At 36.4% G+C, this 25,322-nt stretch overlaps 1 protein-coding gene and 1 pseudogene across 4 annotated transcripts in view; one reads left to right on the top strand and one right to left on the bottom strand.

Annotated features, from left to right (window-relative positions):
* Positions 1-25,322, top strand: part of FBXW7 (F-box and WD repeat domain containing 7) — a 204,775-nt gene that overhangs the window by 87,923 nt on the left and 91,530 nt on the right. Inside the window, exon 3 of one of the 4 annotated variants that reach the window (XM_068542630.1) lies at positions 10,312-10,477. The exons of the other annotated variants lie outside the window; for them this stretch is intronic. The gene's annotated coding sequence lies outside the window, so the exon portion shown is untranslated. The remainder of the gene's footprint in view (positions 1-10,311; positions 10,478-25,322) is intronic. 4 annotated transcript variants of the gene reach the window in all.
* On the bottom strand, positions 20,562-22,018 carry LOC137763632 (oxysterol-binding protein-related protein 9 pseudogene; annotated as a pseudogene).

Genomic DNA, 25,322 nt, shown 5'->3' with positions numbered 1-25,322 from the left:
TATAATGAAATATAATCTCTGCTCCCTGCTCCTAGTTTAGCATCAACATATGTATCAACATACTTTGGTGTTGATCATGAGGGCACATCTCTAAATTATAACAATTTATGTTAACTATCCTATGTCATCTAAATGAAACAGAATATTCCTAACATTTGTAAATTTCATCAATTTCATCTAGCTATAATTATGATAATGTGATTATGGTAAATTCTTGTACTAGTGAGGAGTTGTATTAAGAGTTGTTTTGTATCCTTTCTTGGTCTTTTGCTTTCTTAGTGGTCTCATAGATATAACAACATTTAGGAACTCTGAGTTGAACCAATTCTAAGGAATGTTGATGAAAACATAGTAGCTATTTTAAAGTAGTGTTTAAGGGTATAGCAATTTAAAAATTTAATATCCAAGATTATGAATTTTCAGTGATTATATTTTAATAATCTTTGTTTTCATCTTTCCTTTATGCATTTTAAACAAATAATTGATTATAAATATAGAAGTAGAAGACCAAAGCTTAAAACAGACTAGAACTACTGTTATATAAAGGACCATCAGACTCAGGTGCCCAAGATTTTGCCCACTTTGAAGTTCTGCTTAGGGCTTTGCATTAGGAAAGAAAATTATCTCCCCTCTCTACATTCCTCACCAACTCCTTTACCTCTCTAACTATCTAACACGTGAAGTGTTTTGTACACAGCCTGATGCATAAAAATACTGAATTCTCTGTCCTTCCCTAATTTATGTTCTTAAATCATAGTTCTTGCCACGATAGAGGTGATATTTCTTTCAACCATATCTAAAACATTTACATTAATTAATGTTAATAATTTGCTATAGAAGCAATTGGGCATAAAATTGCCATTGTATATGATAGTCAAACCTCTAAGTGAAGACAGCTTCTCTTTGTGATGTACTTAAATACTTGCCCATAGTATTTCAGGCCTTTGTGTTTCTTGAAAGATGCAAACATTTCCAATATCATTCTACACTTTATCCTAAATTCAGATACTTAAAACTTTAATTATGGAAGACTAATATAATTTAAATGCTAGTGTTTGTAATCTTTTATTATTCACTTGGTAACAAGTTTATTAACCCCCCGCCCACCCCCCCACCCCCCAAAAAAACCCTCTATGAACACTGATAACATGAACATAAGGATGTTAATACCATAAGAGATTTGGTCAAGGATGTGTTGAAATTTCATATATATTGAAATGTTAAGTGGTGGATTACCAATAAATTACTAGTAAGTTTCACTGGATTGGTGTACCTTAAAGCTTTTTTGCAGTGGGGCGGGCAAATAGGAGGAAAGGAAGTGAATATCAGAAGTGTTGACTACTTTTTAAAAAGATTGGTTATAAAAGATAGGAGATACTGTGACCTGTAATTCAACACTCCGTGAAGTTCTAGCCCTAGTGGAACTGCTTTTTCTTAAGAGCGCTAGATCAAACATTAAAAGACCTGGATTTAATCACACTCTGCCACTAATCTGTTGTACTTGATGACCTTGATCAATTTATATATGAACATTTTCAAGGTTCCTTAAGCATGCTTCTGAAATGTCCATTAAAAAGAAATGAGTTGACTCTTACCACTGTGAGGTATGGTAATACTTGACCTGGAAGCAAGTTAAAGTTAGGAGGAAGGATGAAATTTCTTAAAGAATCAGGTTCTAGGTGATATTGAAATGTCTCCTTTCATTTTTCATGTTTTGGGGCGGGAGGGCGGAGAGGCACATGTTTTTGCTTAAGAACACTTATCTTTTTGATATCCAGTATTCTCTAAATAGGATAATTATTCTAGATAATAAATAAAGGAACAAATTTGGGATTAAATTCTGGAGCTGCCGTTTTTTTCCTATGCTCTCTAACAAAGGTAATGTTGTTAAAGAGTTTGTTTCCACACCTGGCATATTTTTTAGTCAGCATTTTTTTTGAAAGGCAGCCTTTATGTTGCTGCTGCTTTTCCCATATAGGGCCTGTCAGATAAGCTGAACACAGTCCTCGTTTTTGCCTGGGCGAAGTCGTTTGTGGGTTGATTGAATTAGGTACATTCACCATGATGATCATGTCATAATAATTATAACAAAGATTTATTGAACCCTTAACTTGGACCAGATGCTATCCTAAGCACTTCTATGTTAATTATGTCATTTATGAGATAGGTGCTCTTACTGTCATTTTTAAATATGAGGAAACTGAGGCTCTGAGAGGTTATATAACTTACCTTAAATCACACAGCTAGGAAATAGCAGAGCCAATATTAAAACTTATACTTAAAAAATATATATATATATACACACACACACACACACATATGTGTGTGTATATGTATATATATTTTTTAATTGTGGTAAAATACTGTACTTTAATATACTTTTAAAGTATTTGCAGTTTCAATTAAGCAGTGACTGCAGAGATGAAGCCAAGTTTTTGTCTGAAGACATTATATGATTACTTAATTTTTGTGTCTTGAATGAGAAGAAAGTGATATATTCCCCTCTTACTCAGCTTTTTGGAATATACTTTTCATTGTTGCAATAATTATTCGTTTAAAGCATTTGTACTATGTTTGCAGTGATGTTTCTAAGAGTGCGGTTCAGAGATCACTTATATCTGTATCATTCAGGATGGTAGTTGAATGCACAAATACACATCAGAACCCACTGACAGAATCACTAGAATTGGGTCCAGGGATTTTCATTTTTAAACAGTCCACTCAGGTGATTCGTATGCATACCAAATTTTATACGTCCATACACATGTAGTGCATATGGTATTAGGTTGAACCGTATGAAATTGCCATTTTTGTAAGTCTGGTGGTTTAATATCGGCATTTTCATGGAGTTTAACCTACCATGACATCAATTTTGAAAATATGTATTAGTTACACATTGTAGTAAGGGAGACTGGAAGCAAATACAACAAATTTATAAAATGATTATCTCTGGATGATGAGATTATAGATAATTTAAAATATTTCTTCTTTACATGCCTAGGTTTTTCATGCCTTCTTTACGTACTAGGTCTTAGATTGGACCTTTATAGTAAGGCAAAACAAGTTGCCTTACTGATAACAGTTCTAATAAAAATATTAATATAGCTAAACATTTGCACCCAACATCAGTTAGTCTTCTCCTTTGAAATGTAGGTCCATGAGGGCATTCAATTCTGTTTAAGATAAATTGTCCAAATTTAAAAATTCTGATCCAGGATGTAGCCTCCTTTAGTAGTCCTCCCTACCCCCAACCCCCCTTTTCTTAAGAAAAAGGAAACGTGGGAAAGGTATTTTCATGGCTTATTTATCTGTACTCACAGCTTGGCCAGATAGTTTAACATTGTGGAAATCCTAGCAGTTCTTGACCATTAACCAGCCTCTGCTTGGCCTCTTCTACAAAATTTTTAGTTTTTTTTTTCCTTAAGATCATCATATATTGCTAAGGCTCTCTCTGTGAGGAAGCTTGTCCCTGATGGCTTTAAAACATTACTATGCTGGAGAATATTTTTTCTGGGCCAATGTGACTTTCACATTATTCTGACCTCATCCCTTAATGATGAATGAATGAACTAATTCTCACTACAGAAACGTGTTTTGTAGAAAAATAGTAGTCTCTAGTTGTCCCATTGCTTTGTCATCGATCATGTATTGAACTATATTTGTGTACATTCATGTTTATATTTATATATTACCATGTAGTAAAGGAAAGGGGCTTTGGAGTTAGGCTGATTTGTCGGAATGAATCAAATTTAGGTGACTGAGTTTTGGTTGTGTGAGGATAATACTAATTATCTGGTAGGATTCTTTTGAAGATTAAGAGAGAATGTACATAAAACATCTAGCACAGTGATTGGCATATAGCAGATAACAAATGGTACTTCCTTTTCTAATGATGAAGTTTGAGACTGCAAAGATTAAGTGACTTGCCCAAGGTTACCCCTCGGCAAGCAAAGGGGCATGTAGCAAAAGTCAGATTCACTGACTACTGTAATTCCTATCTTAATTCCTATCCTATTGTAATTCCTGTATGTACACATATACATACTTGTGGGTGCATACATACATGGAGATTCTCCTACTGATTTAAGGTTTATTCTTCCCTTAGTTGATTAATGTCTCACTAATTCGTATTCTTTTCTATTCAGATATTGATGCTGATAATGGTAAAAGATTGGTAGGGAAACTCTTTACTTTATGGAAGTTCCTATTCTAATTAGACTAGTGCTGCTTTCAAGTGAAGGATGCTGTACTTAAGGTTGTGTCAGCAGTTTTATTCATGCCTGTTTGCACTTTTCCAATAGACTGTAAACTCTTTCCCTAGTTACACAATAATAGACAGGCATTGGCAAATTCATTGTTTACTTTTTTAAAAAACATGGCATCTTCCCCCAGTCAAAATAAACTATACCAGTTTACTTGTTTTATACTAATGCATTATGTTGATCATACAAGTTTTCCTTTGGAGTAATTTATAAATGAATATGAAATTAATTCGGTTAATATGAAATTAACCCCTTTCTATTTGTTTTTCAGTAAAATTTCTATTCTTTAATATGGTCATTATTTTATTCTTCTATTTATAGATAAAAATACAGCAACAAAGAAGATTATTTTCTTTTCCCAAGCTTGCTACCTTTTAGTATAAAAAAGAAGGAATATTTTCCTAGATTTCTGTAACTGAGATTTGTTTACATTACCTGCAGTTATTTACCTCACAATACCATTTGCAGTAATGTTAGAGAATATGCATGCTGTAGATTTTATGGAGGATGTGTTATATGAGTTTGTAGTGGTTGTTATTATGTTCTTTTATGTTTTGAAATTCTAAGAATCAGAACTCATAGGATTTGACATTGCACTGTGTCTGGCTTTCATTAAATTTTTGAACTGTTACTCATAATAAAAATTATAATTACATATCCAAATTTGCATGTAGTAAGTGATTAATTTTGAAATCATGTTACATACAATGTTAGAATCAAATGATATATTTGATCAAATCTATGAAGCTTGAGGTACGCAATTATTTTAACTGTTAGAAAAGGAAAAATGCTGCTTATTTACACTATGGCATGCCATCAATTTCAGAGAAGCCGAGATATGAAAAAAAAGCGCCTTTTAGAATCTATGAAATATTGCAGGTGTGTATTCAGATTTTAGGGCTCTTTTTCGGCGAGGAGCAAATTTTGTGTTGCTAGTTGTTGAGGACCCTACTTAATTCTCTGTATATGTACAACACCAATTCTTTTTGTTCATTTGTTCTTCCTTTAGTATTTATCGAGTGTCTTTCATGTGCAGAAGTGTGTCATGTTTCTGGCCACATAAGATTTCTTCCTCCTTGGAACTTCTATTACATATCCAGAGCATAACAGAAAACCAAGTTATTGATAATACAAAGTAGTACTTACTTGTATCTCCAGCTAGGTTTCAGGCTATCTTAGGGCAAGATTGTTGGTTTTTACGTGTCATGTATCTGCTTCATTTCCTATCATGTACTTGGTAATTCATTGTAATTTCTTGATTAAACTTTGTTTAAAATGGTAGGAAAGAGAAGTAGCACATACACCTCAAAAGAGTGTCTATATGATTATGTTTTAATAGTAGATTGTATCTCTTAATCTCCTATCCCTACTACTATGTATAAAATAAATAAGCAACAATGATACATTGTATAGCATAGGGAAATGTAACCATTATTTTATAACAACTTTAAATGGAGTATAATGTATAAAAAAATATTGAATCACTATGTGATTCAATTATTATAACTATGTTAGTTATAATACTAACATTTTGCAGCCTCCAATAAATTAATGCATGGAGACACCGAATATCAACAGCTGCTAACATCATGAAAGGAAGGACACCAGACGCTAGGTGACTCCTAATGAAATAACTCACCACGCTGTGACAGAGGGACCAAACCAAGCCTAATAAAGCCTCTGGATCCAGCTGCCAGTTTGAGTGAGGAAATACAAAGGACAGATAAATGTGTTGAGCTGTATCACGTGTATGCAATTAGTCAAATCCAGACTATGAAAAACAGATCAAACAGATAAATTTTAAGAAAGGTATAAAAAATAAATCTGTAGATTGAAATAGACTTAAAAGAAACATCAACTGTTTTTTTAAATGGTCAAGATTGAAAAACAGTATCTAGGGAGACATACTTGAGTGAGAGAATCATAAACAAAGGGAAGTGATTTCTGCAAGAGTAACTTAGAGGAAAGGAGTTACTTAAAGGAAGGGAAGGGGCTATGATCGAGTCAGGGCACATGGAGGCACTTCTGGGATAGTTGGCAAACTTCTAAATATTGAGCTGTGTGGTAGTTATAAGAATGTATATCCATCAATATAAAAAAAAATCTGATTAGAAAATGGGCAGAAGATCTGAATAGACATTTTTCCAAAGAAGACATACAGATGGCTAACAGACACACAAAAAATGCTCAACATCGTTAATCATCAGAAATGCAAATCAAAACCACAATGAAATATCAGCTCACATATGTCAGAATGGCAATCATCAAAAGTCTATGAATAATGAAACATTGGCAAGGACATACAGAAAAGGGAACCCTAGTACACTGTTGGTGGGAATGTAAACTGGTGCAGCCACTATGGAAATAGTATGGAGGTTCCTCAAAAAACTAAAAGTTGAACTACCATATGACCCAGCAGTTCCACTCCTGGGTATATATCCGAAAAAAACAAAAACACTAATTCGAACAGATACATGCACCCCAATGTTCATAGCAGCATTTACAACTGCCAAGATATGGAAGCAACCTAAGTGTCTATAAACAGATGAATGGATAAAGAAGATGTATATACATATACATATATGCAATGGAATATTACTCAGCCATAAAGAGGAATGAAATTCTGCCATTTGCAACATCACAGATGGGCCTAGAGGGTATTATGCTTAGTGAAATAAAACAGAGAAAGACAAATACTGTATGTTATCAATTATATGTGGAATCTAAAAAATAAAACAAAAGAATGAATATAACAAAACAGAAACAGACTCACAGATGCAGAGAACAAACTAGTGGTTACCAGGGGAAAAGAAAAGGGGAAAGATAGGTTGATTCCATATCTTAGCTACAGTGAATAATGCTGCAGTGATCGTGGGAGTGCAGATATCTCTTCAATATCCTGTTTCCATTTCCTTTGGATATATACCCAGAAGTGGGGTTGCTGGATCATATGGTACTTCTATTTCTAACTTTTTGAGGAACATCTATACTGTTTTCCATAGTGGCTATACAAGTTTGCATTCCCACCAGTAGAGTACAATAGTTCTCTTTTCTCCACACACTCCCCATGAATATTTGGTATATTTTGGTTTGGAAGGTAGTTACTCTGACCTTGTAAGTAGTACCCAAATTGAGTTAAGGTTTGAATTAGATGTCTTTCATGACTGCTAATCTCCTTTCTTCTGTGTCATATTTAATTCATGATGAGATAACCTCTTTTAAATATATTTTTAAAAATATTTATTTATTTATTTGGTTGTGCTGGGTCTTAGTTGCGGCACGTGGGCTCCTTAGTTGTGGCATGTGAACTCTTAGTTGTAGCATGCATGTGGGATATAGTTCCCTGACCAGGGATTGAAACTGGGCCCCCAGCATTGGGAGCACGGAGTCTTAACCACTGCGCCCACCAGGAAAGTCCCTGAGGTAACCTATTTTAAAGTGTTTTTAAAATTGGTAATGGAAGGTTGTTTAATAGCTAATAACATATTAAGTACTCAGTATGTGTCAGACACATCTTTAAACATTTTACATGTATTATCTCTCTAATCCTCACAATAATCCTGTGATATAGAGGTACCATTTTAAATCTTTTGCAGATGAGGTAACTGAGATTTAAAGGTGTTGAGTGATATATCCAAGTTTACATAGCTAGGTAGTGGTAGAACTAGAACCTGTATTGTCATCTACTACTGAACATGGGCTCTTAACCACTGGGATTTATAACCTCAATTTTATGCAGCTGTTTCCCTATCAATTTGGCTTTGACCAAATGGATCCCCAGCCCACTGTCCCTGACCCTGATTGGAAGAAAGGTGATGTTTAGGGGTCTGAGAAAGGAGAGTGGGCCCTATCTTAAGGGGCTTTTAGATGAAAGAGATAGTTGTAGTGGTGTCATGTTACTGTCACTTGTGCCCATTGTTTTTCTTGGTGCTTCGAGATTTTTATTATGCCATGTTGGAAGACAGGTTGGTCTAATGGAATGAACATAAACCATGGCTCAGACATATCTGAGTTTCAAACATGTTACTAAATCTTACTAACTGTAAATCTTTGGGTAAGTGACCTTAATCCGAGGCTGTTTCCTGTTTTGTAAAATGGAAGTAATGATCTCAGGGTTGTAGATTAAATGAATGTGCTCTACCTAGCATCGTGTTGGTCCCTAGTGGACACTCTGTAAATGTTTGTTGATTACATGAATGCATTGGAAGTATCTGTACTAATTTGAATATAAAAACAGACTTCTTAACCTATAAGATTCCCTACTAATATTTTGGTTTCTATATCCAGAGGAATCGAATTGCTGCAGTAGAAAAACAAAGGCCTATTTTATGGCTTTCAATTAATTATTATTATTATTCTTTTGACTTAACCTTCTACTTTTGTCTAGGGGAGAGGCATAACATCAGAATGAAGGAATCCTATCCAGAAACTTGGAAGTTCTAAGAAATATTCCTTCAAACAAATCTGAAATCAGTAGTTTTGGAGAGCAGCGACCACCGTTATTGTCTTCCCAGTTATTTGAATGGCTGAGTTTAGTGGTAAAATCCTTAGGCCGTCCTCATTGTGATAAGGAATTCAAGTTGTGACCAACCCACAATGCTTCCTCTTAGTTTTAGATTGAGTGTACAACACAGCATTGTTTGTACTGAAATTGAGGGTGTTTGGAAGTTTGAGAGTGTTGTACAACTACTGCCTTGTTAGGTTTGTCCAGAAATACTGTTCTATAACCTGAAAAATTTTAAAAATTTCTTGTCTGAGAAATGACAGATCATTACATAAGGGATCTAGTTTACTGATTTAATCATTATGACAGTGTTGCTTTATTTCTACATAAATAGAAAAGGTCTTTGTAAGAAGATCATATTTCTTACTATTTAAAAAATAATAGCTCGTAGTCTTTACTAAAAAGAAAGAATAGTTTTGAGTGGATTATAATTGTTTCTTGGTACTGGAATTAGTATTTTACATGTTTTGTTATTTTCTTAGTGGTGGTGATGGTTTTTACCTTTTTTTTTTCTTTTTTCTTTTTCAGTCACTGTAGACATTGGTGGGCACTGATGAAACTGGGCTAGAATGAAGTTTATTTTACCTTGTTTCTACTATAATTATATAACTTTTAGAAGTTTTTTTGTCCGTATATCTTACAAAGGTCTAACTAGGGTAGATGTTTGTCTCATAATGTTTAAAAAATAGTACCTTTATAGCGGTTGCACTCTATTTTTTGGATGCAGGGTTTATGTCTTTGGTCAGCATTGTATCCCCAGTGCCTGGCGCATGTTAGAGTTTAAATCTTTTCTCTTTTTCAGTTCAAATACACATTTTCTGAAGGCACATTGTGTGCAGTGCAGTCATGCACTGTCTTCCCCCAATATGTCCACTCAACCTTCCTGCCAAGAATTTGAAGAGGAAGATGGAGTGATTGTTTCTGAGAGTCTACATGTGAATAGTGATTTTCTGGCATATTCATCTAAATGAGGTCATTGTTTTGCCTCAGAGAGCAAGAAAAAAAATCTAGGCAGGAGTTACCTGAGTTCTAATTGCAAACATACTGACTGACACTTCCTAGGGATCCAGGCATGGCGGGGATCAAGCAATAGCAAATGAGAATAGGATTCCTAAATTTAAAAAGCAAATAATAAGATGACATTTTTTTCCACTTGTGGTTTACTGTAGTTGCCAAGCTAAAATTATGCTCACCAAGATAGGAACCCTTTTTAAAAAACAGACTCACTGGTTTTCTATAGACAATACATTTTCTGTATTACAGTGGTGTGCTTTTTCTGAAGTGCAAAACCTTGTAAAATCATAGTGAGGCAGAGTAGAGGCCAGAGTTCCAGGATTTGTTCAAGTCAGTAGTTGCTCATTGTGATGGTATTGAGGCTTTCCTTAAAGATGCTGAGTTTTTTCTGAAATTTAGCAGATTCTGGCTTTCTTTGGTCCTGTGATCACTGGCTCTTTAGGTAGTGGCTTCAGATGTTGTTTCTTCTAGTACGGTTGCTTATGTGTACCTATTGTATTCTTCATTCCAAATTCTGTCTGCTTGCTACAGAATGTTTCACAGTGAACCATGTGTTGCTGACTCTTCATCTATGGGCCCAGACCAAAGAAGACCTAAGCCTTCTTCAGCATGTAACAGTCTTCAGCATGATGGGAGAGTCAAGGAAGGCAGAGAAGTTTTTGCATTGTCTTCAGTTAATTACGCATTTTTAATTGAGGTACTTTTATGTACAGTGAAAGGTACAGATGAGTTTTGACAAATGTATGCACTTATGTAACCATAACCAACACCTCAATCAATATACAGAATATTTCTGTCACCACCCCCCCCAAATTTCCCTCATGCTCCATTCCATTCAGTCCACACTTAGGCAACTACTGTTCTGATTACTCTCACTGTAGATTAGTTCTGTGTATTTGTAAACATCATATAAATAGGATCACAGTGTTGCTTTTTTGTGTCTGACTTCTTTCATTCAATGTACTGTTTTTGCCATCCATGTTGTTGCATGTATCAGAAGTGCATTCTTTTTTATTTCTGGGTACTATTCCATCACATGAATACAATTCAATTTATCCATTCTTCTGTTGATGAATATTTGAGTTGTTTCCAGTTTTAGCTATTCTGAATAAAGCTGCTATAAACATTCTTGTACCAGCCTTTTTTATGGACATTTCTCTTAGGTAGGTACCTAGGAGTGTATATGCTAGCTCACAGCGTAAGTGTGTGTTTTTATAAGAAACTGCCAAATGGTTTTCTACAGTGGTGGTACCATTTTACAATCCAGTAGCCAAATATGAGAGTTTCAGTTGTTTCCGATTTTCAGCAACATATGGTGGTGTTTGGTCTCTTTTAATTTTAGTAATTCTTGTGGATGAGAAGTTCTTTTTGCATTGTGGTTTTAATTTGCATTTCCTTGATGGCTGATGTTATTGAGCACCTTTTCATGTGTTTATCAACCCTTTTATATCTTCTTTAGTCAACTGTTTGTCTTTCACCCATTTTTTTTGACCCATTTAATGTTTAAATGGTGAACGACTGAATTACTACGTGACTGAATTCTGTGATTATTTACCTTACTTACCCAGATTTCAGCTTTCATATCCAAACCTGACACCCCTCTTGCTCCAAGCCATGATGACAGCACCACTCCACCTAAAAGACTTCTAGGAAGGATCTGTTTGCTCAGTCATAAGGTTTTTTTCAGTAGACTTCAGTTCAGTAGACTTCTTGAACTACCACAAAGGAATAGAGATATCTGGTAACAACTTAAGATGGACACTTACATTTTTGTTTTAAAAATCTATAATCACTAAGCTTTTTAGTTTACAGTCTATGAGAAAAGTTATTGAATATAAAGACAAAGCAGTGTGTATTGAAGATGGATAGAGGTGAGACCAGATTGGGTATGTCTTAAGTACTGTGCTTAGGATTTTAGATTTATCCTACAGAATGGTAGTTTTCAGAAGTTTTGCAGAGTCACTCAAGGGTTGCTAATTCTCTCTTCTCCCCTGCTCTCACAAGCTCTCGCTTCACCTTTTTAATATTTTGCTCTCACTTGAGCAAAGGGTTCAGCATGTAAAAAGTTTAAAAGCTGCCACTGAGTTGTTGACATTTCCTGTTCTGGCAGCAGTATAGAGGGTAGATGGGAGGGGCGGGAGACAAAAGATAGGGAGATTACTGGGGATGTTATTCAAGTAGTTTGGGCAAGAGGCAGATGGCATGCGCTTATTAAACAGTACTAGAAAAGTGGGATTGGTTGTAGTGGACTTAGGAGGACTTAGTGATGATGTGAGTGGGTGACAGAAGTGTGGGGACAGGCAAGGGTAGTTTGTAACAAATGATAGGAACCAGAATGACATCCAGATTTCTCCTTTTCCCCCCTTACTTCAGAAAAGTTCCAAGTACAGTGCTAAGAACTTATTTTGCCATTTGATAAGTTGCCAAAATGATGCACCATCACTCCCAAACACCTGAGTATGCATTTCTTATAAACAAGGACATTCTTCTGCCTAATCAGAATATAACCATTAAAATCAGGACATTGGCACTGGTATATTAGATTGTCTATTCCTCAGACCCCATTTGAATTTCACCAGTTGTTCAAATAATATCTCGTGTAAGGACAAGATTCCATTCAAAATCATGGGTTGCATTTATTATCATGTATCCAGAACGGTCCCTTGATCTTTTATTTTCATTCCTTTGAATGAAAGGCCAGTCATTTTGAACCGGGACCCTTAATTTGGGTTTGTCTTGTGTTTCCTCATGCTTCCTCGTTAGGTTAGGCATCGTTGACAGGAGTATCACAGAAGGGATGCTGTGTTACTCCCACTGCTTCCTATTAAGTAAACATAATTTCAGTTTGTCCCATTACTGATGTTCACTTTCAGCCTTTCTCACTCTTCTTACAGTGGGGAAACACTTAAAATAATTTTCTGATCTTGAGAACCCTACATGAAAATTATTATATCTACAGCTCATGGTACATTCGCTTGATCAGAAGTTGTAGATATAATGATTCATTGATAATTGTCAGTGCTCTTTTGAGTACAGAATGCTTTTTTTTTTTCCTGTGGACATGTTTACACTGGCAAATTTATTAGCCTCTTCTTTTTGTGTGGTTCCCCCTTCCCACAAAGGATGTCAGCTCCAATACAAGTTAATGGAGCAGATAGAGGAAACTCCAGTTTTTTCTTTTTTTAACTTTACTACTTTACCTTCTTAACCTTGTCCACATAGGCCTTACCACAAATTCTTACTATTTGAGATCCAAATGAGATATGGTACATGCAAGAGCAGTCCCCCTTCCCACGCCAATATTTAAGACTAAACATTTTAGCCAGCTTTTCTTGGGGGAAAATACAACCCCCTGGTGATTAAGCTTAACTTACTTTCCTTGAAATTAATCTCTTTTAGGGAATTCCCTGGTGGTCCAATGGTTAGGACTGCGTGCTTTCACTGCCGAGAGCCCAGGTTCAATCCCTGGTCGGGGAACTAAGATCCCACAAGCCATGTGGCTCGGCCAGAAAAAAAGAACAAAGAAATTAATCTCTTTTATCATTTCATAAATTTTGCAAACTCATAAGAAACGTAATAAATTTCATGTAACTAACTTAAACCAAAACGGGACTCAATTTTTCTTAATGTAGGCTTGGCAGATTTAATTTAAATAAAGGTTATAAATTAATTTTAATTAATGTTATTTACAACATGAAAATTTATTGACAGTGTTGAATAGTAGAGCAACTAAAATCATAAGCCAAAGCAATATGAATAAAAATATTGCCTAGACACAATTTTATACAAGACTTTGAAAAAACATTTCCTTATTCAGTGACATGATCAGGCTCAAATGTAGACCAAGCAGTTAGAAAATTACTTCTTTTATAGGCTCGTATACGCATAAAAGTGTTGTTTTTGAATCTTAAAAATTATATTTACCTCTTTACAGTGAATTTACCTTTTTAATGTAAAAATTGTATTTATCTCGTGTGCTTTTAATGTAAAAATTGTATTTATCTCGTGTTTTTTGCTTTAAAATACCATTCAGGGTCAAACATGGGATGAGCAAGCACATACAAATTTTTCTTTCAGCTGAAATGAGACCATTTTTTAGCTTACTCTTGATGTTCATTGAATAAGTAAAAGATTGTTCAAATGTGTGAGAAGTTGGAAACTGTAGCATAATGTTCATTGTTTCCTATGATAGCAGGATATTCTTTTCTTCTCAGAAATCCAGAACTTATCTGGGCAGATCAGTAAAACTCATCTTGAATGTATTAGACTGCAGCTTCTTCCTTTTTTCTCAAGTCAAATTCTCACAATCAGAAGATTCAGAAAAAGAGTACTTACTCATTGATACACTTGTTTTTGAAAGGGAAGGAAAATCAGTTCAGTTTGTTCTGCAGCTTCACTAGGTGGTTTCCAGTGAGACTTGAGACTTGCTGATACCTTCTTCACTTGGGCCCGAGCAGCAGTGGAAACATTTCAGGATTTCTTCTTTATAACACGATGTTTTCCAAAAGCGCATTTTCCTTTTAAATCCAAGAATTTTGTCCCTTGAAGTCAAAAACATTAGAGACTGAAGAGCAAGTGTGAGATGTGCAGCCGTTCTTCATCTTCAAAGTATTCAACAAAATCTCTTCCTCTGTTGTCTTAAAAGGACCCCTTTCAGCTCAAATACCCTGTTGAGAATTTTTCCTCTGCTAAGCCACTGGATTTCTTTATGTAGTAGGAGATGTTCTTTAAATACTCTGGAGTGAAATGACCTTTGTTTAATGAAGTTAACCATTTTGTAGTGTCTTCCAGAACAGTTTTATTTCATCCCGAGTGTTTTTGACACCAGTACAAGAATACCTTCTGTGTCAGTTCAGGTCCCCAGAGAAACAGATGTCAAGACAAGATTTGATGTGCAGGGAGCCCCATCCAGAGTTGGCTATTGGAGCATTCCCACCATGCTCAGTCTTTTGCTGGGAGAAGTCTAGAGGAAGCATGGCCAGGTGTGAATGTTACCGTGGATTCCAAGGTGAGGTAGCTGGGGGCTGTCAAGCAGCTCTGCTCCTCATAGCAGGTTCTGTTGAAGGGATATCTGAGCAGGGCACCGCTGTGGCCACCACACCCGCGATATCCCATCTGGGCTCTGACGCCATCCTGTCACGTGGATGCGTTTCTTACCCTGCTGACGTTCGACACCCCCACCCAAGTAGAACTTCTCATTCTGCTCTGCCTTTGCCCTGCTGGGCCTCTCCGCTGTGTGGATCACTCCTCACCTTGCTCATAGTCAGGCTGTTTCCTTCCACCATCCCCCACATACTGGGAAGCCCTCCTCCCTCTGCTTGGACTGACCCCTCCGCTGGACTGCCACCACCTCCCACACGCACACCTAACTTACCTGGCTCCACTTAATGGCTTTAGGACTGAATTGTTGAGGGGAGAGGATAGTCGAAGGAAGTAGAAGAGGAAGAACCATCTGGGTTTCTTAAATCTGCAGTTGACTAGAATATGCTTCCATTCACCGAGGTAAATAAAATAGGAGGAGGACCTAAGAAGAAACTTAGGCAGGTGTGTGTGTGTACAGGAATTTGCGTTTTAAAATAATGAATTTGGGGCAACTGTGGGATATCTTGATAAAACTAATAGGCTCAGTGGAGGAGTTTGGCTAGAGAGAATAGAATTGGTTGTCATTAGCTTCTATGTGTTAGTTAAAACCCAAGATTGCAGAGAAGGAAGGAGCTGTCAGTGGAGAACAGTAGTGCTGCCTGGGGGACAATACTAAGAAAAGGATTATATCAAGGGAAACTAAGGGATGTGAGAATTGTAAAGAGGGGAGTGCTTGTTTAGTAATGTCAAAAGCTACAAAAATGGTAAAAGATCCAGTGGGATTTAGCAACCAGTTTAAAATTTAGTTACAATGGAGTAAACCCAGATTGCAGAGGGAGTGGAGGTGAATGGGAGTGAGGAATTAAATTTGGCCAGAAATATGTATGTTGTTTAACTTACATATACAAATGTATATGTAAGTTAAATAACATAAAAAGTACGTATTGACATATGGACTGAAAAATAGTGTTTTTCATCCTTTCTAGTAAAGATATACATGATTGATGAGGCATGTGGATTTAAAATATTCAGTTCAGAACCATAAAACTTCAGATGAATACTTGCTGCTTGTATGAATACTTGTATGATGTGCCCCGTATTGTTCATTTTGTGTTGATTTCATTAATCTACAGTACTAAGGATCTGTTCAGCTAATTTTGCAGCCTCTGGAAGATTTTCACCTTAAGCTACATATATGATTTCCCAGTTAGCTGCAGTATGGGAGATGTGAAACAAGAATTACTCCACAAATTGTGTGCTTTTGAAGTATTCATCTTTTTAGTCACACATTTTTTATAGCATGTGCTGAAAATAACAAGAAATTTGATAAAGGGAAGAATATCTTTATGACTTAGAGGAAGATAATTTATAAATAAATGTTAACATATTAGATTTATACCCTCTGAGTTTCAAGAGCACTACAAGTGACTTGTTCAGTACAGACTACAACTTAAAAAAAATGTGTTTAAAATATCTGGTACTTTTTTGTGACCTGGCTTGTAGCTCTTCTTTGATGAGGAAAGAATTCTCAGCACACGACTGGCTTTAAAAAGATGTAATAATTATTTACTCACTAAAAGTTTTGAGGACCTACTGAGCCAAGCATTTTTGTAGGTGCTGAAGATAGTGGTGAAAAAGGAAAGTCTCTTTCCTTATGGAGCTTAAATTCTAGTGGGAAGAGGCAGATAATACATGAAGAAATGAATGAATGGATGGATGGATGGATAGATAGATAGGTAGGCACTCTATATAACAGACACTATTCCAGTGCTTTTATACAGTGCTTGGAGCAGAATAAAGCAGGGCAAAGGGGAATAATGTGATGCAAAGGAGTGATTATTTTAAATAAGATTATTAGGGAAAGTGCATTTCTTAGAGGATGTTTGAAAAGAGTCCTGAAGGAAATAATGGGAAGAACCATGCAGATATATGAGGGAGAACATTCAGGCAGAAGGTATATCCAGTGCAAAGGCTCTGAGGTAGCAACGTATTTTCCTCTTCCAGAAAGAACAAGGACAGAAAGAGTGGAGCAACGTGAAAAAGAGAGAAGAGTGGAATATGAGCTCAGAGTGGTGGGATGTGTGTCGATTATACAGGGCCTAAAAGACAGCCATTTAAAAGAAAATGACTTTTATTGTGAGTGAGATGAGAAGCTCTTGGTGGATTTTGAGTAGCAGAGTGATACTAAGTAAGTGATACTTACTATGTGTTCCGGATACTTACTTTTAATCAGTTTGAACATAGTGATTAATAATAAATTATTAATTTGTCATATAGAGAGTTCATAATATGCAGCTGGAGTATTATTAAGTGGTACATCCAGAAGAGGAATCCTGGTGATTAGTGAGGTTCTTTTAGGATTCATTGAAAATCCTAACGGGCTTTTAGAAGGTGATTCCAAGCTTTGAGTTATCCTTCTCGATGATCAGTACAATTTGGTTGATTTTCCTACCATCTGTATCTTAAAGCTTCTTAACTGACTTTGTAGATCAAGCCTAGTGGCTTCTGAAAATGTTAGTATTGCACAGTCTTTGGAGGCTTTGACAATTTGCTTGTCACCCCGTGTACATTAGTGTAACCAATATTCCTCAGTGTCTACTATGATTTCAAGGTTAATCTTTGCCTGGGAATCTTCTCTGGAGGCTCACAATTCTGGTTCACTCTGAGATAGGCTTTCAGAGCTCACTTTAACATGTATACTATGCCCTCTTTAACTCCTTTAGGCAACCTAAAATAAGCTGTTCAAATGGTTTTGGATAATCAAAGGTCTTTTGAGAAGCGACGTTCATAAGAAACTATTTAAAAAGTTTGTGAGAAACTTAAAAAAAAAAAGGCACTGAAATTAGGTCTGAAGTGCTGCTAAATTAACCAGGTATGATGACTAAAAGTTACCCTGTGTTTTCTAGGACTTGGGGAAAGTCACAGAGTAGTTCTCTTTTATCTCAATAACCTTATTATTGAATTTTTTGAAGAGCAATTATTATAATACTTATAATACTTCTCCTTCATCCTGGAATGGAGATGCCTGTAGGTGTCTCTTCCTTTAGGTACCCTTAGGTTTGGGCCTCTCTGGACTTTCACACTGCCAGGAGAAGCCTATTCTCCCCACTTACCTAAGGAGAAGTGGTGCCCCTTCTCCCTTTTCTTTCTCCAGCCGTTACTTTATACAAAGTCCAACTTTATTTAATATGGGATTTGCCTACTCACTAAAATTTATTTGTAACACCAAAAATCAGTACTGTGGTACTTTCACAGTCATTTGTGGATGTTCGCATGCACAGGGTGGTAAAAAATTTGAGTCACCTGACATGGACTTTCCCGTCTGAACCACGTGACACTCTGCTTTCTTGTTTCAGCTCTCATATTCTACACAAGTGTCCTTTTCATCGTCTGTTTACTGAAACATTTTTCACTAAAAGCTTTTTGTGCTTATTGTTTGTGGTTTTGCTGTTCAAAATGATTCCCAAGCAGTTCTGAGGTACTGCCTAGTGTTGTGATGTGCCTTATGGAAAACATACATGTTAGATAAGCTTCTTTCAGGCATGAATTTATAGTGCTGTTGACCATGAGTTCAATGTTAATGAGTCAACTACATATTAAATAACATGTCTTTAAATAGAAATACACATATAAAAAGATTATGTATTGATCAGTTGGCAAAAATGTGACTAGAGGCTTGCAGGAACTTAACCGTGTATTTCCCTTAGGAACACTCGTTTGGTATTTGTGGCAACTTTATAGAACACAATTACTGTGAATAATGAGAATGGACTGGGACTTCCCTGGTGGCACAGTGGTTAAGAATCCGCTTGCCAATGCGGGGGACACGGGTTCGAGCCCTGGTCAGGGAAGATCCCACATGCCGCGGAGCAACTAAGCCTGTGCACCACAACTACTGAGCCTGCACTCTAGAGCCCGCGAGCCACAACTACTGCGCCTGCATGCCACAACTATTGAAGCCCGTGCGCCTAGAGCCCGTGCTCTGCAACAAGAGAAGCCACCACAGTGAGAAGCCTGTGCACCGCAAGGAAGAGTAACCCCTGCTCGCTGCAACTAGAGGAAGCCCGCACACAGCAACGAAGACCCAATGCAGCCAAAAATAAATACGTAAATTAAAAAAAAAAAAAAAAGAAAACGGACTATGTTTAATTAAGGGTAGTGATTTATAGAGACTTTAGGTATAAACATTTCATCATTCCCTGTCTCTGAAACCATTGTTTTAGATTTGTTTAAATACATGCATAAAGAGTTGTAATGTAAAATGTAATTTTGCTATGGGTTCAGGTTAAAAGTCATTGATTAACTTGTAAAGAAACATTTCTAAACATTATCTTCTACAAAATTAATATGTGCCTGAGGCATATTGAGTGCTCAGTGAGTATTTATTTTAGAGTAATAATTTTTGAGCATTGTAGGATTCTGGTTTTGGAGAAGAAGGCAATATCAGTGTTAGAGAATAATATTCTTTTAAGACTTTATCATACGTAGTTATGTAGACTGAGGCACATGAAAGAAAACTCAGTTGAATGTCAATTTCTGGTCCCTGCTTTGCTCTAAGCTAGCTAATCTTGAGAAATACTTAATCTCTTTGAGCCCGATTGCTTTGTCTGTGAAGTGAGGAACATTTTCAATTTGTTCAGTTTCATTTTCTTTTATCAGTATTATTCCTGACCTTAAATCATTTCCATTCTCATCAAGGAAATCATACAATTTAATGTCAAAATATATTAGCTGTCAGATTTTGTTTTACTGACTTCAACTTCAGTCTCACTGATTATTGATAAAAATGTAAGTTATGTATATGATATATCTTGACATTATATACTGGTAAGAAGAAATAAAAGAACATCCTTAAATTTTACATAATTTTTTTTTTTAGGATATAGGATTCTGTTTGTTGATGTTTGTGTTTCATATGATAGTGTCCTAAATCATACAAAAAGTTTTCTCTAAAAAAAGTTTAAAATTAGAATTATAAAAAGCAAAAATGTGCTTTTATTAATACCTCATTTATTAATATTTCCTGTATGGCAGTTTCAGGTTTTAGATTATGGGTGCTTAGTTTTTTTTGTGGGACTTTATAAACTAATTTTTTTTTTTTGGAAAAATTGCTTTATGAAGCCTTAAGAAGCACTGAGTATAATTAAACTGTAGTCCAGAGTTAGATACAATTTAATAATAGTTCAATTCCAAAATAAAAGTTATTGTAGTTGAGACCATGAAATTTCCTAACACATGATTTTAATACTTTGCCCTAAATGTTCTAAAACAACTCAGAGGAACCAATATTTACAGTAGATGGCGTATTTATGAAAAATCTGGCATCACCTATTTTTATATATATATATATGACCCAAGATTATATGAACTAGGAAAAAGATGTTGTATATCTCAACAGCAATACTAGAATGCAGAGTTTGAGACTGGGATTTATAACGTGGGATTTGGAAAAGGAGCAGACATCTTGTTTTCAAAACCTGAAGTTTTTCTCAAGACCGAAGTCAACATTGTAACTGCCACAGAACAGGAAAAAGGGAAGCTTTTCTCGCTTTACTTGTTCATCTGCATCAGAAAGTCCAGTATCCCTGAGATAGGAACCACTGCAATAAGAAGGGAGTGAATAGGTTCTCCCAAAGGAAGATTGTTACTTCATTATGCCTCTGCCCTGGTCACCAGGAGCGAACTTTGCATTTCCCAACCTAATGCTGGGCAGCACCGAGACGTTTCAGTAATGGTTCATCATAAACACTGCATTCTCCATCTTCATGAAATAACCTGTCTCCCATTGAATTTCCTTTGTTTCCTTTCTCGGGCTTCTGCTCTTTGTCTTTCTTCAAGTCTGTGCTTGGCTTCAGTTGCTGCATCGATGTCTCTGATTTTTAAGTTGAAAGTGACAGCCTTCCAAAGGCAGCGGGATTCATACTCATTCTGATCTTCCAACTTCCTCACTTTCTTCTTGATTATAGGCAACTTCTTGGTATCTATAAAAACTACATTTTCCCCTGTTGAGTATTTTGCATACATTACACAATTCCATTCCCCTTCAATTGAGCAGAAAGATTTCTTGTCATTTGGAGAAAGAATCTCAGCAGTAATTCTGTGCTTCTTGCCCCCATAGAAAGGTTTAGTGTGGAAGACGATATTGGTACTATAGCCAGTTTTGGAACAATTAATATTGCATTCTCCACCTAGTTCCACGCAGGGCACTGTGAGGATAGACCTTCCATAACCATTGCGGAATGTGAGAATGTAATGTTCATCATGAGGTACCATTTTAAAGCCTGAACCGTTTGGTCTCTGGCATCCTCCTGGTCACTAATACTCACAAACAGGTCCAGATGTGCAAAAAAGTCTGCATACATTTCTAAAAGAGATCTTCTTTCAAGAGTAAATGTTGAAAGAACTACCTTAGTAAGGTCCATTCCAAGCCTAACCTGTGACAACAGATGCATGATAACACTCTGTGCTCTTCCACCGACCCTGCCTCCCCTTCATCATCTCTCTCATCATGTGAATCGAAAAGTTCAGCGTCACTTGTTCCATTGGACATGGAAGAATTAAGTGATTCCGTGGTATCTGGGCACTTTAGACTATTCCCTAAGCTGCTGTGTGTCAAGACTGAGGCAGATCCAGAGGAATCTATTAAGGGCTGTGGGGATGAGCCACTCTGATGGAATTCATCCGCATCATAGAATTCATCTTCACTGCTAGAATAAGAGAACTCTGGGACTGTGTTTGGAGACAAGTTGACATGGCTTGGAGAAGTTAGACTGCTTCTAGGTGGTGAGTGCCCACTGCCTGTACTATTTGGTGTTGGAGTCTGATGATGTCCCAAGTTAGCTAATACAGGTCCAACTGGTAGAGGAGATGGATGCTGCTCTGACTTACACAACTGAGCAGGTTCTGGAGGTCAGACAGTCTGGGAAGGCATTGTGTTGATCACACGTTCCAAGGGACTAGGTTGATATATTGCTTCTACAGGATTAATAGTACTTTTAGCGATCTGCAGCAACACAATGCAGTGTTTAATTGATTCTACCATGCTGTTGTCTTTTTGAGAGTTGCAGTTTTCTTTCTCTGTTCATCATCTTTGCAGTTTTGAAGTTTGTCATCAAAAAGCTTTAACTGTTCTATCAAGACTTGTAGGCAAGCATCAGCCTCTGTAAGTTTCTTATCAGAGCTTTGGACACTGGGAACAAATCCTGAATCAAACCCCCAGGGGGCGGCAGGAAGAAGGCAGGGAGAGAACGACATTCGTGCCCACGGCCCCGGCAAGCAGCAGGGTCCCTGGGGACTCAGGGGTGGGAGCCGGCCCCTCTCCCAGGCCCTCCGGGTCTAACTACTCCGCAAGTAGCCATCAAGAAAGCCATTCGCCAAGGCCCCTGCCCTCTGTGCCTCCAGGGGAGGGAGCCGAGGGCCGCTTCCGAGCACCCCCTCTTCTCCACCGTCTGCCGGATCACCGGGCTGCTGCGCAGTCGGTCTGGTCCGGTTCAGCCGGCCCCCGGGACAGCCCCTCGCCCCCTGTGTAAACTAATTTTTGAATGTTTTTTTCCCCCTTAAAAGTGTTTAGTAGTTGATTCTGATTTCCTATTAATTATTGGATAAATATTTATTATTTTAATTAAGTCATTAGCTTATTTAATAGATTATTAGAAAGAACAAATTTTCTAAAAATACTGTTTTTTAAATTAATACCAACAGAAAATGAAATTTTCCTCTTAGTTTCTACATATTTATTACTATTTTCCACTCCCCAAATGAGTCAGAAAAATCCAATTTTTGTGTAAGTCTATCAGTTAGATATTTTCAGCCTCTTCAAATATTCTGGAATTCCTGTAATTTGACTTTCAGTTGTGTCATTGAATATTTTTTATTTTTTATTGGCTGTGCTTTAAATCTGATTCTTCTACTTGGATTTTCCATTACTGACCAGGTCTATCTTTAAGAATCTGTATTACTTTGAAAGCTATTTACATGCCACAATGTAAATATAAGAGTCAGTTATCTTTATTGGCTTAAGACATTTCTTCTCTGTTCCCCTCAGTATTACACTAAAGTTATACAATGACAGTGATTTGTATTTTTATTATTCATAATTGGTAACAGAAGTGTTCTTCAGTGACCAGTACTGGTACTGTTTTTGAAATGCCAGAGTTATAAACTTTCTATTTGTTGATAGGCTGGCTGCTTACCAACAGTCTCCTCCCTTTACACACATTCTTTATGCTTTGTTTTATGATCTTTGTTCTCTCATTTTTTTACTTGGTAAGTTGCTCTTAATATGTCATTTAACCTGTTTCAGTCTTGTAAAAATATGCCTGTTAGGTTGGGTACACAAAGGGCAATTTTCTTGGGGCCTGCATGATCCCAGGCAGTGTCCCTGATTTCATGCCATTCTGTGAATAAACATCCCAGTGAAAAAACGTTCTTGTTAGTGTTACAAGAGCTAGACTTTAGATACAGTTACTAAAGCAAGATTTTGATTCTAGCCTTGAAGAAATCCTGTGTATAGCAGATTTACTTTTATATATACAGGGGTACTGTGTGTGTGTGTGTGTGTGTGTGTGTGTGTGTGTGTGTATTTTTTCATTTGCGTAGGTCACTGTTTTTCAGCATGTTATTTTTAACCTGATTTCCTGTGATATTTTCATAGTTTGTCTTTGACATATACTAGCCAGCAAGATTCTGATGACCTTTATTTTCTGTAGTTTATCTTCTGAAAATAATGGATATATATATTCCTTTTTCTAAGGAACCCTACCTGCTACCTCAAAGATAAAGTTTGTCTAGTGCTTGCCTGAGTTGTAAATAAGAACCACTTGACTTTTATTTTTTTCTTCAAAAGCATAATAACATTTTATTTTTAATTTTTATTTTACACTGGAGTATAGTTGATTAACGATGTTGTTTTAGTTTCAGGTGTACAGCAAAGTGATTCAGTTATACATGTATCTATTCTTTTTCAAATTCTTTTCCCATTTAGGTTTTTACAGAATATTTGGCAGAGTTCTCTGTGCTATACAGTAGGTTCTTGTTGGTTATCTGTTAGAACCACGTGACTTTTAAAAGCCACATTTAATATATATTACATCATAGTTTATTGATTACATTTGATCATCAAAATCTCTTGCGTGAAAGAAGGTTCCCTTCCTCTTTCCCTAGAGGGCTATTTCATATCTTTCTCTTCAAATTTGTAACATCACTCTCAGCTGATAACCTTGCTTCTTCCTATTTTACAAAGAAAAGGAAAAAATAATTGAAGGAATGAGCAGGGAACTTCCAAAGACTCTGACCACTATAAAACTCTACCTACTTCCAACCGTTCCCACATTGAGAAATATGCTAAAAAGAAGTAAAGTATTTATATAATACTATTCTGCTTTTCCATCTATTACCAAAAATGTAGTATCCCCTTTTCTAACTATCCCCTTTTCTAACGTTTGAACGCTTTCTCATCATCCCCTTCTTAATTACTTAAGGATATCACTTCACTATTTCTTCTCTCTCTTGATTACATTATCAACTTTTTTGTTTTGTGCTGGATCATTCTTGTCAGGGTACAGATATGCTGCTAGTTCTCTAGTCTTAAAGAATAAAAAATCTTCTCTTGACCCCGTTTTCCCTACCAATTACTACTCCCTTTCTTTTGTTCCCTTTTGCATCAAACTCCAAACTCTTTCATACCCACCATCTCTATTCTCTTTTCCCAGTCTCTTAAATCTACTTTTATCAGACTTCAAGTAACGAAAACTGCTCCTATTACTAGTGACTTCCATGTTCCTGAATCCAGTGGTCGGTCAGTTCTTTGTCTCCATCCTACTTGATCTCTTGGCGGTAGTTGTCATCATTTACTTTCTCCTGCTGGATATGCTTTCTTAACTTGGCTTTACGGGTACCTCTCGTTCTTGGTTTTCCCACTTAGTCACCTTTGCTGGCTACTTCTTTTCTTTTAGAATGTTGGAGGGTCTCAGGCGTCCATCTTTAGAACTCATCTCTTTCTACGTTTATACTTCTAGTGTAATTAGAATTTAAGAAATTTTCCCCCCACACTGTAGCTTATTTCTTAGAAATTGTTGATTATAGAAGAGAAAGTAAAATACTGCTATTTAAAAACTATCTTTTGGACTTTCTTGACCCCATCTTAAAGTTTGCCGTGAGAACTGTGGACCTTTGGGGGAGTGACCATCTAGTGGCAAGGGTTGGAGAGGTGGATAAGGCTGTTTTATTTAAAGATCATTGTGATATAATGTAGTTACTCTTAGGGCATGATAGAAGATGGATATTGTATTTCCTTATCTCATAAACCTTAAAAGTATTTTTAAAAGGAATTTTATATAAACTTGTGTAATGTGTTGGCATTATTTTCCGTAACCTCAAACATGTCCATATAGATATCTGCAAAAGATGAAATTAAAGAAGGAACGTTATGAAAAGATTCTATATCAGATCAAATTTTAGAG

The sequence above is a fragment of the Eschrichtius robustus genome, chromosome 4 (assembly GCF_028021215.1).
Source record: "Eschrichtius robustus isolate mEscRob2 chromosome 4, mEscRob2.pri, whole genome shotgun sequence".
Lineage (NCBI taxonomy): Eukaryota > Metazoa > Chordata > Mammalia > Artiodactyla > Eschrichtiidae > Eschrichtius > Eschrichtius robustus.
This window is presented reverse-complemented; position numbering and strand designations above follow the sequence as displayed.